Consider the following 16,459-nt stretch of genomic DNA (forward strand, 5'->3'; position numbering starts at 1 on the left):
CCCATAGTCCTCCATATAGTATAATGCACTCCCCATAGTCCTCCATATAGTATAATGCACTCTCCATAGTCCTACATATAGTATAATGCACTTCGCCATAGTCCTCCATAAAGAATAATGAACTCCCCATAGTCTTCCATATAATATAATGCACTCTCCATAGTCCTCCATAAAGTTAAACGCACAGCCCATAGTCCTCCATATAGTATAATACACTCCCCATAGTCCTCTATATAGTATAATGCGCTCCCCATAGTCCTCCATATAGTATAATGCACTTCCCCATAGTCCTCCATATAGTATAATACACTCTCCATAATCCTCCATATAGTATAATGCACAGCCCATAGTCCTACATATAGTATAATGCACTTCCCCATAGTCCTCCATATAGAATAATGCACCCCATAGTCCTCCATATAGTATAATACATCTCATAGTCCTTCATATGGTATAATGCACTCCCCATAGTACTCCATATAGTATGATGCACTCCCCATAGTCCTCCATATAGTATAATGCACTCTCCATAGTCCACTACATAGTATAACGCACCCCATAGTCCTCCATATAGAATAATGCACTCCCCATAGTCCCAAATATAGTACAATGCACTCTCCATAGTCCTCCATATAGTATAATGCACAACTCATAGTCCTCCATATAGTATAATGCACTCCCCATAGTCCAACATTTTGAATAATGCACCCCCATAGTCCTCCTTGTAGTATAATGCATCCAATAGTCCTCAATATGGTATAATGCACTCCCCAAAGTCCTTCATGTAGTATAATGCACTCTCCATAGTCCTCCATATAGAATAATGCACTCCCCATAGTCCTCCACATAGTATAATGCACTCTTCATAGTCCTCCATATTGTATAATGCACCCCTATAGTCCTCCATATAGTATAATGCACTCTCCATTGTCCTCCATATCGTATAATGCACTCTCCATAGTCCTCCATATAGTATAATTCACTTTCCCATAGTCATTCATATAGAATAATGCACTCCCCATAGTCCAAAATATAGTATAATGCACTCTCCATAGTCCTCCATATAGTATAATGCACAACCCATAGTCCTCCATATAGAATAATGCACCCCATAGTCCTCCATATAGTATAATATACTCCCCATAGTCCTCCATATAGTATAATGCACTCCCCATAGTCCTCCATATAGTATAAATCACTCCCCATAGTCATCCATATAGTATAATGCACTCCCTATAGTCCTCCATATAGAATAATGCACTCCCCATAGTCCTCCATATAGTATAATGCACTCCCCACAGTCCTCCATATTGTAAAATGCACCCCCATAGTCCTCATTTAGTATAATGCATCCCATAGTCCTCTATATTGTATAATGCAGCCCCATAGTCCTTCATATGGTATAATTCATCCCATAGTCCTCCTTATGGTATAATGCACTCCCCATAGTTCTTCATATAGTATAATGCACTCCCCATAGTCCTTCATATAGTATAGTGCACTCTCCGTAGTCCTCCATATAGTATAATACACTTCCCATAGTCCTCCATATAGTATAATACACAGCCCATAGTCCTTCATTTAGTATAATGCACCCCATAGTCCTCCATATAGTATATTGCACTCCCCATAGTCCTCCATATAGAATAATGCACTTCCCATAGTCCTCCATGTAGTATAATGCACTCCCCATAGCCATCCATATTGTATAATGGACCCCCATAGTCCTCCATATAGTATAATGCATCCGATAGTTCTCCATATGGTTTAATGCATCCCATAGTCCTCCTTATGGTATAATGAACTTCCCATAGTCCTCCATATAGTATAATGCACTCCCCATAGTCCTCCATATAGTATAATGCACTCTCCATAGTCCTACATATAGTATAATGCACTTCGCCATAGTCCTCCATAAAGAATAATGAACTCCCCATAGTCTTCCATATAATATAATGCACTCTCCATAGTCCTCCATAAAGTTAAATGCACAGCCCATAGTCCTCCATATAGTATAATACACTCCCCATAGTCCTCTATATAGTATAATGCGCTCCCCATAGTCCTCCATATAGTATAATGCACTTCCCCATAGTCCTCCATATAGTATAATACACTCTCCATAATCCTCCATATAGTATAATGCACAGCCCATAGTCCTACATATAGTATAATGCACTTCCCCATAGTCCTCCATATAGAATAATGCACCCCATAGTCCTCCATATAGTATAATACATCTCATAGTCCTTCATATGGTATAATGCACTCCCCATAGTACTCCATATAGTATGATGCACTCCCCATAGTCCTCCTTATAGTATAATGCACTCTCCATAGTCCACTACATAGTATAACGCACCCCATAGTCCTCCATATAGAATAATGCACTCCCCTTAGTCCCAAATATAGTACAATGCACTCTCCATAGTCCTCCATATAGTATAATGCACAACTCATAGTCCTCCATATAGTATAATGCACAACCCATAGTTCTCCATATAGAATAATGCACCCCATAGTCCTCCTTATAGTATAATGCCCTCCCCATAGTCCTCCATATAGTATTATGCACTCTCCATAATCCTCTATATAGTATAATGCATTCTCCAAAGTCCTCCATATAGTATAATGCACTCTCCATAGTCCTCCATATAGTATAATGCACTCCCCACAGTCCTCTATATTGTATAATGCACCCCCATACTCCTTCATATAGTATAATGCATCCCATAGTCCTCCATATGGTATAATGCACTGCCCATAGTTCTCCATATAGTATAATGCACTCCCCATAGTCCTCCATATAGTATAGTGCACTCTCCATAGTCCTCCACATAGCATAATACACTTCCCACAGTCCTCCATATAGAATAATGCACTCCCCATAGTCCTCCATATAGTATAATACAGTCTCCATAGTCCTCCATATAGTATACTACACAGCCCATAGTCCTTCATATAGTATAATGCACTTCCCCATAGTTCTCCATATAGAATAATGCACCCCATAGTCCTCCATATAGTATAATGCACTCACCATAGTCCTCCATGTAGTATAATGCACTCTCCATAGTCCTCCATATATTATATTGCACTCCCTATAGTCCTTCATATAGAATAATGCACTCCCCATAGTCCTCCATATAGTATGATGCTCTCCCCCTAGTCCTCCGTATGGTATAATGCACCCCCATAGTCCTCCATATAGTATAATGCATCCATAGTCCTGCATATGGTATAATGCATCCCATAGTCCTCCGTATAGTATAATGCATCCCATAGTCCTCCATATGGTATAATGCACTTCCCCATAGTCCTCCTGATAGAATAATGCACCCCATAGTCCTCCATATGGTATAATGCACTTCCCCATAGTCCTCCAGATAGAATAATGCACCCCATAGTCCTCTATATAGTATAATGCACTCTCTATAGTCCTCCATATAGTATAATGCACTTCCCCATGGTCCTCCATATAGAATAATGCACTCCCCATAGTCCTCCATATAGTATAATGCACTCTCCATAGTCCTCCATATAGTATAATGCACAGCCCATAGTCCTGCATATAGTATAGAGCACTTCCCCATAGTCCTCCATATAGAATAATGCACCCCATAGTCCTCCATATAGTATAATACACTCCCCGTAGTCCTCCATATAGTATAATGCAATCCCCATAGTCCTCCATATAGTATAAAGCACTTCCCCATAGTCCTCCATATAGAATAATGTACTCCCCATAGACCTCCATATAGTATAATGCACTTCCCCATAGTCCTCCATAAAGAATAATGCACTCCCCATAGTCCTCCATATAGTAAAATGCACTTCCCCATAGACCTCCATGTAGAAAAATGCACTCCCCATAGTCCTCCATATAGTATAATGCACAGCCCATAGTCCTCCATATAGTATAATGAACAGCCCACAGTCCTCCTTATAGTATAATGCACTTCCCCATAGTCCTCCATATAGAATAATGCACTCCCCATAGTCCTCCATATAGTATAATGCACAGCCCATAGTCCTCCATATAGTATAATGCACTCCTCATAGTCCTCCATATAGTATAATGTACTCTCCATAGTCCTCCATATAGTATAATGGACTCTCTATAGTCCTCCATGTAGTATAATGCACCCCATAGTCCTCCATATAGTATAATGCTCTTCCCCATAGTCCTTCATATAGAATAATGGACTCCATAGTCCTCCATATAGTATAATACACTCCCCTTAGTCCTCCGTATAGTATAATGCACTCCCCATAGTCCTCCATATTATATAATGCACTCCCCATAGTCCTCCATATAGTATAGTGCACTCTCCATAGTCCTCCATATAGTATAATGCACTCTCTATAGTCCTCCATATAGTATAATGCACTCCCATAGTCCTCCATATTGTATAATGCACTCCCCATTGTCCTCCATATAGTATACTGCACCTCCATATAATATGATGCACCCCCATAGTCCTCCGTATTCGTATAAATCACAGCCCATATCCTTCATATAATATAATGCACAGCCCATAGTCCTCCATCTTAGTATAATACAAAGCCCATATCCTCCATATAGTATAATGCACTCCCCATAGTCACCTGTGTAGAAGTATGGTCACCATGTACTCACTGGTTTAGAAAGAAAAAAATAAATACTCCCCTGCCCTGCGCTCCCCCTCCGAGCGGCATCCTCTTCTGAAGCCGGCAGCTGACTTCAGAGTACAAGTGACGGGAGCGCATGACGTCAGCGTCTGGCCTCTGATTGGCTGGCAGCATGTATCGCCGTGCATGGACCCGAAGGGTCTGTGCGCTGCAATACATTTCAGCTGAATGTGTGTCCTTTTGACACATGACAGCACATACTCCTACATGTGACGCTATTCGTATGGCATTATACACACTACTGCTATCATAGCATGAGGACTGTCTGGCATTTGCCTTGTGACAGAGCCTTTTTCCCACCTGGGATCTATTATGCCTAACATCTTATTACCACTCATTTGAGATGGGATTTTTTTGGTATCAGTGATTGTCACCATACATGACTGATACACTCATGTGGTTTCATGTGTTATATATTTATTCAGTTGCTTCTGTTGTATTGACATCTGAACTTTGCCAGTGTGGTTACACTTTTTTGTGTTTTTCACCAGCAACCATGTATACTTTTCATGATACTCTATTATTTTTTTTAAGTGTTTAATAAAGTTAATACATATTTTATGCGCATTATATTTGTTGTTGCTATTACTTATGGGGTATTTAGCTCCTGTTTTTCTCTACTGTTGTCCTAATTGCTTTGGGATTTCCCCCATTGGGGGAAGGGAGTACATAATCGCTGGAGTTCTGAGGGAAGGACGTTGACCCATTCTTGTCTGATGTCGGATTCTCACTGCTCCTCCTTTGTCGGATTTTTTGTTTCATGATGCTCACAATATTTTCTATTGGTGAAAGGTCTGGACTGCAGGTGGCCGGTTCATCACCAGGACTCTTTTTCTGCAGAGCCGTGGTGTGTGATGGATGCAGGATGTGGTTTACCATTGTCCTGTCAACATATACAAGGTCTTCCCTGAAATAGACGTTGTCTGGATGGAGCAGATGTTGTTATAACATCTCTACACGTAAGGCTCAGCATTGATGGTGCATTTCATGTGAGTGCTGTCCCTATAATAGGCATTAATGCAGCCAGATACTATCAGAGATAAAGAACTGTGTGCCAATAACAAGCTGGATGGTCCCTCTCCTCCATAACAAGGTGGATTGACCCTCTCCTACATGATAAGGTGTATGGTTCCTCTCCTCCATATCAAGCTGGATGGTTCCTCTCCTCCATATCAAGCTGGATGTTTCCTCTCCTCCATATCAAGCTCGATGGTTCCTCTACTCCATAACAATCTTTATGGTCTCTCTCCTCCATAACAAGCTTTATGGTCTCTCTTGTCCACAGCAAGCTGGATGGTTCATGTCCTCCATAACAAGCTGGATGGTTCCTCTCTTCAATAACAAGATGGATGTTTTTTCTCCTCGATAACAAGCTGGATGGTCCCTCTCCTTGATAAAGGTCCCTCCCGTTGATAAAAAGCTGGATGGTCCCTCTCCTCCATAGCAAGCTGCAAATGCCCTCTCCTCCATAACAAGCTGGATGGTCCCTCTCCTCCATAACAAGCTGGATGGTCCCTCTCCATGATAACAAGCTGGCTGGTCCCTCTTCTCCATAACAAGCTGGATGATCCTTTAACTCCATAACAAGCTGGATGTTTACTCTCCTCCGTAACAAGCTGGATGGTCCCTCTCCTTGATAAAGGTCCCTCCCCTTGATAAAAAGCTGGATGGTCCCTCTCCTCCATAACAAGCTGCAAATGCCCTCTCCTCCATAACAAGCTGGATGGTCCCTCTCCTCCATAACAAGCTGGATGGTCCCTCTCCATGATAACAAGCTGGATGGTCCCTCTTCTCCATAACAAGCTGGATGATCTTTTAACTCCATAACAAGCTGGATGTTTACTCTCCTCCGTAACAAGCTGGATGGTCCCTCTCCTTGATAAAGGTCCCTCCCCTTGATAAAAAGCTGGATGGTCCCTCTCCTCCATAACAAGCTGCAAATGCCCTCTCCTCCATAACAAGCTGGATGGTCCCTCTCCTCCATAACAAGCTGGATAGTCCCTCTCCATGATAACAAGCTGGATGGTCCCTCTTCTCCATAACAAGCTGGATGATCCTTTAACTCCATAACAAGCTGGATGTTTACTCTCCTCCGTAACAAGCTGGATGGTCCCTCTCCTTGATAACAAGCTGGATGGTCCGTCTCCTCCATAACAAGCTGAATGGTCCCTCTCACTCTGAGGGCACAGCGTCTGTGGTTTCCATAACGAATTTCACATTTTGATTTTTCTGACCACAGAACAGTTTTCTATTTCGCCTGAGTCCATTATAAATGAGTGCAGAGAAGACTACAGCGTTTCTGGATTGTGCTGATATTCTGCTTTTTCTTTGCATGATAGAGCTGTCATTTACATTTGTGGAACGCATGGTGAACTGTGATCACAGACAATGATTTCTGGAAATTTTTTTGAGCCCATGCAGTGACTTGGATGACTGAATCATGTCTTGATATCATGCAGAGCCTTCTCAGGGTCCGTACATCATGAGCATTCAATATTGACCATCAGCCCCATTCTTTGTGCACATGGATTTTTCCAGAATTTTTTGATGATTTTATGGCCTGTAGATGGAAGATATTCAAAGTCTTTGTAATTTCACATTGAGGAAAAATTTCCTGAAATTATTCTACAATTATTAGACGCAGTTGTTCACAGATCGGTGACCTCTGACCATCTTTGCTTCTGGGAGGCTCTGCCTCTCTAACATGCTTTTTTTTATACACAGTCATGTGATTTAGTTAGAAATTGACCCTCCATTTGTTTTTCATTACTTATACTTACTTTTACAGCCTTTTATTAACCATAATAAATACATTGATCTGACATAGATAGATAACATAGAAAATGAGATACATAAAGATGAAAACTAGAAATTAGGATGATCTGGATAGATAGAGAAAAATATGTGAAAACAAATAATAGCCGCACCGTGGAATATTGGGTGCGATCCCCTCGAAACCGTAGTGAGGTCCACTGTATAAAATATAAAAAAGGCAGGTGTTAGAATCTATATTGTTTTACTATCGGCCATCTTGTTGTGGTTTGCTGGCTTCTAGTCTTTTCCTCTGGTGCTGGGTGTCTTGGTCACGTGATCTCTTCACTCTTTATTACTCAGCACCTGTCTCCCATTCCCCGCTAGACATCAGTGTTGTTACGCTTGTGCTCTGGCTAAGTTTCCTTGCTAAGTTCTCTGTGCTTTGGACAATTGATATGCTGGGACTTCTTGTTCCACCAGTTTTGTTCCCTTTAATCTTCGTTTCTGCAACTAACTTTTCTATTAGGAGGTCTCCTGTTTTTTCTCCTAGTCCTTAGATCTGTTAGGGACCCCTTTTCCCCTTCCTTCAGGTCTTTGTTTGAGTTCAGTGCAGGAGTTTCGGTGGGGCTATTCACAAGGAATAGAGCACCCACCCCAGCGTAGAGTTTAGCTGAGTCTCAGTGCAGGGACAGCTTTTCCCTCCTATTCTTTAGTTCTAAGCTGCAGAACATAACAGCAGTCAGCGCTCTGATAAAAGCTCGTGAATTTTCTGCATAGGAAAGCTAACAGTGTTTTTCATAGATAGCACTCTTACCTGTAATACGACCTGCAGGTTCAAAACCAAACAGGTTGATAGCGTTATCTGACATGACAACTTCCCTTTAAGTGCTCTGGGTGCGGCAGGCACTTTACGAGCCTCCGCCTCCTTGGGGTAAAAATTTCTTATCCCAAATATATATTATAAAATGTAATTGATTCTGTTGTCTATGTCTAAATGAGCGGTGCACATATTACATGTCTGTATACCTCCCACCTGTCTGTCCATACATTATATACAGCCCCCTGCACCACCATCTGCCAGTCCTCGCAGCACATGCCTGAATTATAGGCTTCTCCAGCGCAATGACATCACTCCATCGCACCGCCTGCAGCTACAGACTGCGGCACAAGGACAGCACCACTCGTTGTGGGAGAAGGGAGTTTTCATTTATTTTTATTTTATTGCCAGGGCACTGGATGGGAGGATGTAAAGGGGGGATTACAATTGTATGGAGGCACTAGTAATATATAGAATTACAGAGGAGCACTATGCCTGGTATATGGACATACTGCATATAGGCACAGAAGAGGCACTATCACTATATGGAGGAATAGAAGGGGCACTATCACTATATGGAGGAATAGAAGGGGCACTATTACTATATGGAGACACGGAGGGGGCACTATTACTACATGGAGGCACAGAGGGGAGAGGGGGCATTATTACTATATGGAGGCACAGAGGGGTGCATTATTACTATATAGAGGCACAGAGTGGGAACTATTCCTTAATGTGCCTAGAAAGATTAATATTTCTATATAGTAGCACAATGGGGGCATTTTTACCATGTGGAAGCTCAGACGTGAGACTTTTAGTATATGGAGGCAGAGAGCTGGACACAATTACTGTATAAAGGCAAAGAGGGGTGTACTATTACTGTGTGGGGCAACAGAGAGGGCATTATTACTCTCCAGGGCACTAGAGATGGTTATAGCATTATGCAGTTTGTGTAGAGGTGGGAAAAAGTGGGAAAAGTGCCGGTTAAATAATAATCCAAAGACGTCTGTGCATTAAGTTCTGCAGAGACACATCGTGGATGGAAGAAGTTATCACGGTGATCTGGGCTAAATAGAGGAGAGAAGGGAAAGTGAATGACTATGATCAGCAAGAACATGTCACCGATAAGACTCTGGATTTATCTGTACTGTATATACTTATACCATTCAGAGGCTTCAGATCTACCATAGCTCTTCAGCCTCATTTGCATACCAATTTAAAAGCTGATTTCTCAGTAATGGAGGAACAGTCCGTGAAAGAGCTACATGTGCATATAAGTAGTGTGGAGGGTGCAGGGGTGGATTAAGAGTAGCAAGGGCCCCGGGCAGTTTAGAAGGCGCGCCCCCCCCCACACACACACACACACACACACGCACACCTGATGTATCACATGTCACATGATCACCTGTGATAGATCATGTGATAGTTCACGTGAAATTAATTTGGCACAATATTAATATATTAATTATAATAATAATTTATAATATTTTTTTTTAGGCTGTGTGCCCACTATGGGTTTTTTAAGCGTTTCCGCTTGGTATCATTGTGGAAAAATCCGCAGCACTACCAATTATTTTGCGGAAGAGCTGTGTTTTCGCCGCCATTGACTTGCATTGGAACGCATGGTATCCGCATCACTGCATCTGTACATGCGGATTCCATGCGTTTCAATGTGCGGATGGTACCCGGGTTTGGAGAACAGAAGACTCTCCTCCGGACCCGAGTACCATGGAACCTGTAAAAAAAAGAATAAAATAAAAAATAAATATTATACTTACCTTCTGATGGCTCCAAGTGTCTTTATCCGATGCGTCCTGCCTCGCCGGCAGCTCGCGGTAGACTAAAGGACCTGTGGTGACGTCATTTAGTCATGTGACGGGTCACGCGACCGCTGACGTCGGCAGGCCATCAGAAGGTAAGTATATTTATTTTTTACCATTCTTTCGGTCACACTATATAAATCCTTGCCGGTTGCATGTATTTATATAGTGTGACCAAGTTGTCAAGTACTTTTCCAAGTGATGCTAAAATCGCTTGGAAAACGCTTGACAACCCGCATGCGAAAATGCATGTGAAGAACGCATCACATCCGCTTGTCCCTGGCAGGAAAAACGCACGTACAATCCGCATGTACAATCCGCATGTACAATCCGCATGCGTTTTTTTTCTGCCAGGGAGCTGCAGAAACGCTCAAAAAAAATCTGGAGCATTTCTGCATCGTGGGCACACAGCCTAACATTGGATGACTTAATATTGAGCACACGTAGCCATCTATACTCAGCAGGAGGCCGCACGTAGCCATCTATACTCAGCAGGAGGCCGCACGTAGCCATCTATACACAGCAGGGGGCTGCACGGCGCCATCTATACACAACAGGAGGCTGCACGTAGTCATCTATACACAGCAGGAGGCCGCACGTAGCCATCTATACACAGCAGGGGGCTGCACGGCGCCATCTATACACAGCAGGAGGCTGCACGTAGCCATCTATACACAGCAGGAGGCCGCACATAGCCATCTATACACAGCAGGAGGCCGCACGTAGCCATCTATACACAGCAGGAGGCTGCACGTAGCCATCTATACACAGCAGGGGGCCGCACGTAGCCATCTATATACAGCAGGAGGCCGCACGTAGCCATCTATACACAGCAAGAGGCCGGACGTAGCCATCTATACACAGCAGGAGGCAGCACGTAGCCATCTATACACAGCAGGGGGCCGCACATAGCCATCTATACACAGCGGGAGGAAGCACGTAGCCATCTATACACAGCGGGAGGAAGCACGTAGCCATCTATACACAGCGGGAGGCCGCACGTAGCCATCTATACACAGCAGGGGGCTGCACGGCGCCATCTATACACAACAGGAGGCTGCACGTAGCCATCTATACACAGCAGGAGGCCGCACGTAGCCATCTATACACAGCAGGGGGCTGCACGGCGCCATCTATACACAGCAGGAGGCTGCACGTAGCCATCTATACACAGCAGGAGGCCGCACGTAGCCATCTATACACAGCAGGGGGCTGCACGGCGCCATCTATACACAGCAGGAGGCTGCACGTAGCCATCTATACACAGCAGGAGGCTGCACGTAGCCATCTATACACAGCAGGAGGCCGCACGTAGCGATCTATATACAGCAGGAGGCCGCACGTAGCCATCTATACACAGCAGGAGGCCGGACGTAGCCATATACACAGCAGGAGGCTGCATGGCGCCATCTATACACAGCAGGAGGCCGCACGATGCCATCTATACACAGCAGGAGGCCGCACATAGCCATCTATACACAGCAGGGGGCCACACATAGCCATCTATACACAGCAGGGGGCCTCACGGCGCCATCTATACACAGCAGGAGGCCACACGGCGCCATCTATACACAGCAGGAGGCCGCACGGCGCCATCTATACACAGCAGGAGGCTGCACGTAGCCATCTATACACAGCAGGAGGCCGCACGTAGCCATCTATACACAACAGGAGGCCGCACGTAGCCATCTAACCTACCTTTCCTTTACCTGACTTTTACTAACCTACCTATATCTGACTTTTACTATCCTACCTATACCTGACTTTGCAATTTCTTTTAGGTGGTGCCACCATAACTCCCACACATGTCACCTGCACCTTAAAAACATATCCAGAATTCAACCTTTTCGCACCTTTGATACTGTAAAAACTCTTACTGTGTCTCTGATTAATTACTGCAGCTATCTTCTAATCAATTTCCCTCTAAACAAACTCTCTTCTCCAATCCTTTCTGAATGTAGCAGCCAGAGTCGTATTTCTATAAAGGGCAGCACGGTGGCTCAGTGGTTAGCACTGCAGCCTTGCAGCGCTGGGGTTCTGGGTTCAAATCCCACCAAGGACAACATCTGCAAGTAGCTTGTATGTTCTCCCTGTGTTTGCATGGGTTTCCTCTGGGTTCTCTGGTTTTCTCCCACACTCCAAAGACATACTGATAGGGTATGTAGATTGTGAGCCCCAATGGGGACAGTGCCCATAATGTCTATAAATTGTCTGAATTGTAAAGCGCTGTGGAATATGTTGGCGCTATATAAATAAAAAGATTATTAGTGTTGAGCGAGTATGTTCTATTAACCCTTTCGGCGAGTATGCTCGGGCCGAGCTCCGTGTATTTATAGCTGCTCGGTGATATGGTTGAATCGCTCCCGTGTGCATGATTTGCGACTGTTTTGACAGTTTTATTACATGGAAGTAATGTCTATTTCTTACACATTCCTCACAAGTAATAAAGCTGTCAAACAGTTGCAAATCATGCACCCGGGAGCGATTCAACCATATCACTGAGCAGCTGTAAATACTTGGAGCTCGGCCCGAGCATACTCGGACAGAACATACTCGTTCAACCCTAATTATTATTATTAAGCCGCTTCACCGAAGCCTCTACCCTTTGCGAGTCATTGCACTGGTTAGGTTAAACAATCACTACAGAATACAATACAAACTCATCTCTTTCACCCACCAAGCTCTCCACAGTTCTGCACCGGCCTATATCTCTTCCCTCATTTCTGTGTATCACCCCTCCCATGCCCTCCGTTCTGCAACTGATCTAAGACTGACATTCTCCTTAATCAGAACCTCACACCTCTGTCTACAAGACTTCTCTCGTGCCGTGCCAGTTTTCTGTAATGCCCAAGTCGGCTTGTGTGCCAGACTGCCAACAGCCAAGACTTCCCGGTTCTCATCAAGAGGACTTTTGTCCATGTTCTCTTCCTCCTCCTCATTATCACCCAATCCGCGTCGGGATGAGATGAGGCTGGGCTGAGTAGCATAACCCTGTATAGCTCCTTGCTCCACCTGCAATGCCTCCTCTTTAATTGTGAGCAGCGATTGTTCCAGTACACAGAGAAGCGGGATGATGATGCTAATTATGGCGTCATCGCCGCTCACCATCTTGGTGGAGTCCTCAAAGTTTTGGAGGACGGCACAGATGTCAGACATTCATGCCCACTCATCAGCTCTTATGTGCGGAGGCTGACCTGAATGCCGACGGGCGTATTGAAGCTGGTACTCAACTGCTCTCTGCTGCTCAAAATCATTCCAAACATCTGCAACTTTGATTTCCAATCCGTGGTCACATCGCACACTAGTCGGTGATCTGAAAGCTGCTGAAGCCCTGCCAGAGCGGTGAAAGCTGTAGCTGACTTTCTGAAATGGGCACACATGCAGCGTACTTTCACAAGTCGCTGTGGCAGACCTGGGTAGGTTTTGAGAAACAGCTGAACCACTAAGTTGAGCACATGGGCCAGGAATGGCTCGCGTGTGAGCTTGCCTAGCTTCAGAGCCGCCACCAGGTTCTCTGACACAGCTTTCAACAACTCTGCAATGGTGTGTGGTTTGTCAACTAAGCATACAGTCCTGCTTATTGTTATTGGCACCCACAAAGTTTTAGTACATAATCTGGAATATCTCCTGAAAAAAATGAATCAAGTGATGGAGATGGAGGCTGAAGAGGAGGAGGTGGTGCAGGAGCTGTAGAATGTGGGGGCAACCCTGGTTGACCCAGGGCTTGCAATCCTCTGCGTCGGGAGTACGCATTCCGTCCCAAGGTCCCACTGGGTCCCGGCTTCCAGAATATTAACCCAGTGAAATGTGTCAGTGAGATGTACCATCCCTGGCCACATTCACTTGTCCATGTGTTTGTGGTTAGGCGGTCCTTCACACTAAGTGCGCTGAGGAGGGCACGGGTAAAGTTCTGGGACCCGTGCTGGTGGAAGGCGGGGACAACACCAGGAGAAATAATGGTGGCTGGGGACGTGTATGGATACCCGGCTGGAAAGCTTCCACCTTCACGAGCCTAAAAGGCCATATTTCAAGTGCAAGTGTGTCACCCTGGCCTGGATGCCACAAGTGTAAATAAAGCTGTGTCTGAGAGCAAGGGGGAGGTTCTCTAGTCAGGGGAACATTAGCATGCAATGCCTCCTGTCTCAGGCCAGTAGGGGGAGCAGGCTGCCCCTATAAAAGCTGGTGCTGGGGGCAGGGTTAGGGAGAACTTGATGGCCTGTCTCAGCAATGAGACGTGTCCCAGAGCAGAGCAGGGACAGACAGTTGTATTGCACCTAAGAGGAAGTGTGGCAGGACGAGAGCCACAAGCCAGAGACAAGAGGCGAAGAGAGCCTGTCCTGGCAGATAAAGGACTTAATTTACCAAACTTTGGTGTCTGAGGCTGGGAGGATTCTACATCCTCCAGCAGATAACCAGTCCGCAGGGGACTGTATATTCCTTGGCCTAAGAAGCCTGGAGGCCCTGCCACAACCGAAGGGACCAGTAAAGCCGTACAAGGCTGGGAGCAGAAAGGAACCCACGTCGCAGGCCATACAGGCGAGAATACACGGAAAGCTCGGAAACGTGGGCAGTTACCCTATAACGAGGAGATAGCCAGAAGGAGCGCAGAAAGCACGGTAGGCCTACACCCTCACCCTGACCAGGGCCAATTTCCCCGTTGCTCTCAGACATCCAGGTCCCCTCCTAGCTGGGACTGTTTGTGGGTCAGTTTACCTGTTTTAGTAAAGACCCTGGACTGCAACCTGTTGTCTGTGTGCTCCTTGCTCCTCCAGCACTATCAGCACTGGGACTCTCACTACCATCACTCCCACCATCCACTATACTGCCCTGGGGCCGCACTCTTCCCGTGGGGAGTCACACTACCCTAGCTGCACACCTCATCAGCCCCAGCGGTCTGCATGCAGCGGCGGTTCCTAATAACCGCAATCCACGGGTGGCGTAGTCGGACATAAACATCAGCACATAACGGACTACCACTGGCCTGACCACCCTGAGCCACGGAACCGGGTTGCCACTACTACTCCCACCGTTTCCCTAATTGCCCGGATCCGAGTGCCCCACGGCTCAGGGGGCGAGTCAGCTTTGGCGTAGTCGGCAGGATTTCGTGCCCGCAACCACCGGGTACTGCGTGCCTGAAAAAGACTTTTGTAATTTACCTGTGGCGAAGTTTCCCACCGTCCGGAGTCGTTTCCCGCCATCCGGAGCCGATTCCCGCCATCAGACGCCATCTTGGACCTTTTCCCGCCGTCTTCTGCCGTCTTCCCGCCATCTGCAGCTGTTTCCCGCCATCGGACGCCATCTCCAGGACGCCGCGCGGGAAGAAGAGGGGCGTGGACGTCAAAACCGCGCGAGATCCGAAGCTCCGCCCCACGCACCGACGCTGCGCAAGGTCCTGGAAGGGAGAGAGAGCGACGCTGACGTCATCAGGACGCGACGCCAGGTCCTCGTCCATAGCAGCAGCAGCGGAGCCGCGGCCTACAGAAGAGGATCGTTGGAAGGTAGGCCACGCTGGACTAGGGGGGAGGAAGATGTCGGACACAGAGGCCCCCACTACCACCAAAGCAGCTGCAGCAGCGCTGATGCCCTTTTCCCTGCCCTACATCCCTGGAGCGGCCTGGCTGCCCAAATACTCAGGGGAGCCCCATGCCCTAACTGACTTCAAGGAAAGGCTATACAGTTTGTTCCACGTTTACCCCCTGACAGAGGAACAGAAGGTCAGCATATTGACAGGGCAGTTAACTGGCGCAGCCCAAAGGGAGGTAAAATCATGGCCCACTGAGGAGAAAAGGACTGTGAAGGGTATTCTGGCCCGGCTGCGGGGTACCTTTGACACACGTACCTCCGCTGAGATTAAAATGAGGTTCTATGGATGTAAGCAGCGGGCACAGGACAGCATCAGAGACTATGCCCTAAATCTACAGGAAGCCTTGAGGGCTATTCAACAAACTGACCCTGGCAGTGTGCAGGAAACGGATAAGCTGCTAACAGAACAATTCATAGAAGGTCTGCTGTCTAGCGCCCACAGGGCCCAACTGCGCCTCATGTTCTTTCAGAACCCCGACCTGACCTTTGCCCAATTTAAGGACAGGGCCATAAGGGTGCTCCGTGAATCTGCAACTAGTGGCGCTATAAACCCCCGGTGCCCTGCTCTCACCTACCACCAGGAGGCGGCGCCCTCCTCTATGGACTCCGTGGAGGCTGATGCACAGGCCCTGAACCAAGCCCCGTCGAAAGACCTGCACCACCAAGTCCAGGAGCTGACCAGGAGTGTCGCGGCGTTGACCAGGACCGTCCAGGCGTTGCAAGTGGACCCGTCAAGACCCATCGAGCTGGCTTCAAGTCCGGAGGATGTCCCGTGGCGTCGACAGAGGAGGATCCCGTCGTTCCGAGGGAGGCC

This window comes from Phyllobates terribilis, unplaced genomic scaffold (genome assembly GCF_046119375.1).
Source record: "Phyllobates terribilis strain yellow unplaced genomic scaffold, ASM4611937v1 Scaffold_19__1_contigs__length_20705806, whole genome shotgun sequence".
NCBI lineage: Eukaryota > Metazoa > Chordata > Amphibia > Anura > Dendrobatidae > Phyllobates > Phyllobates terribilis.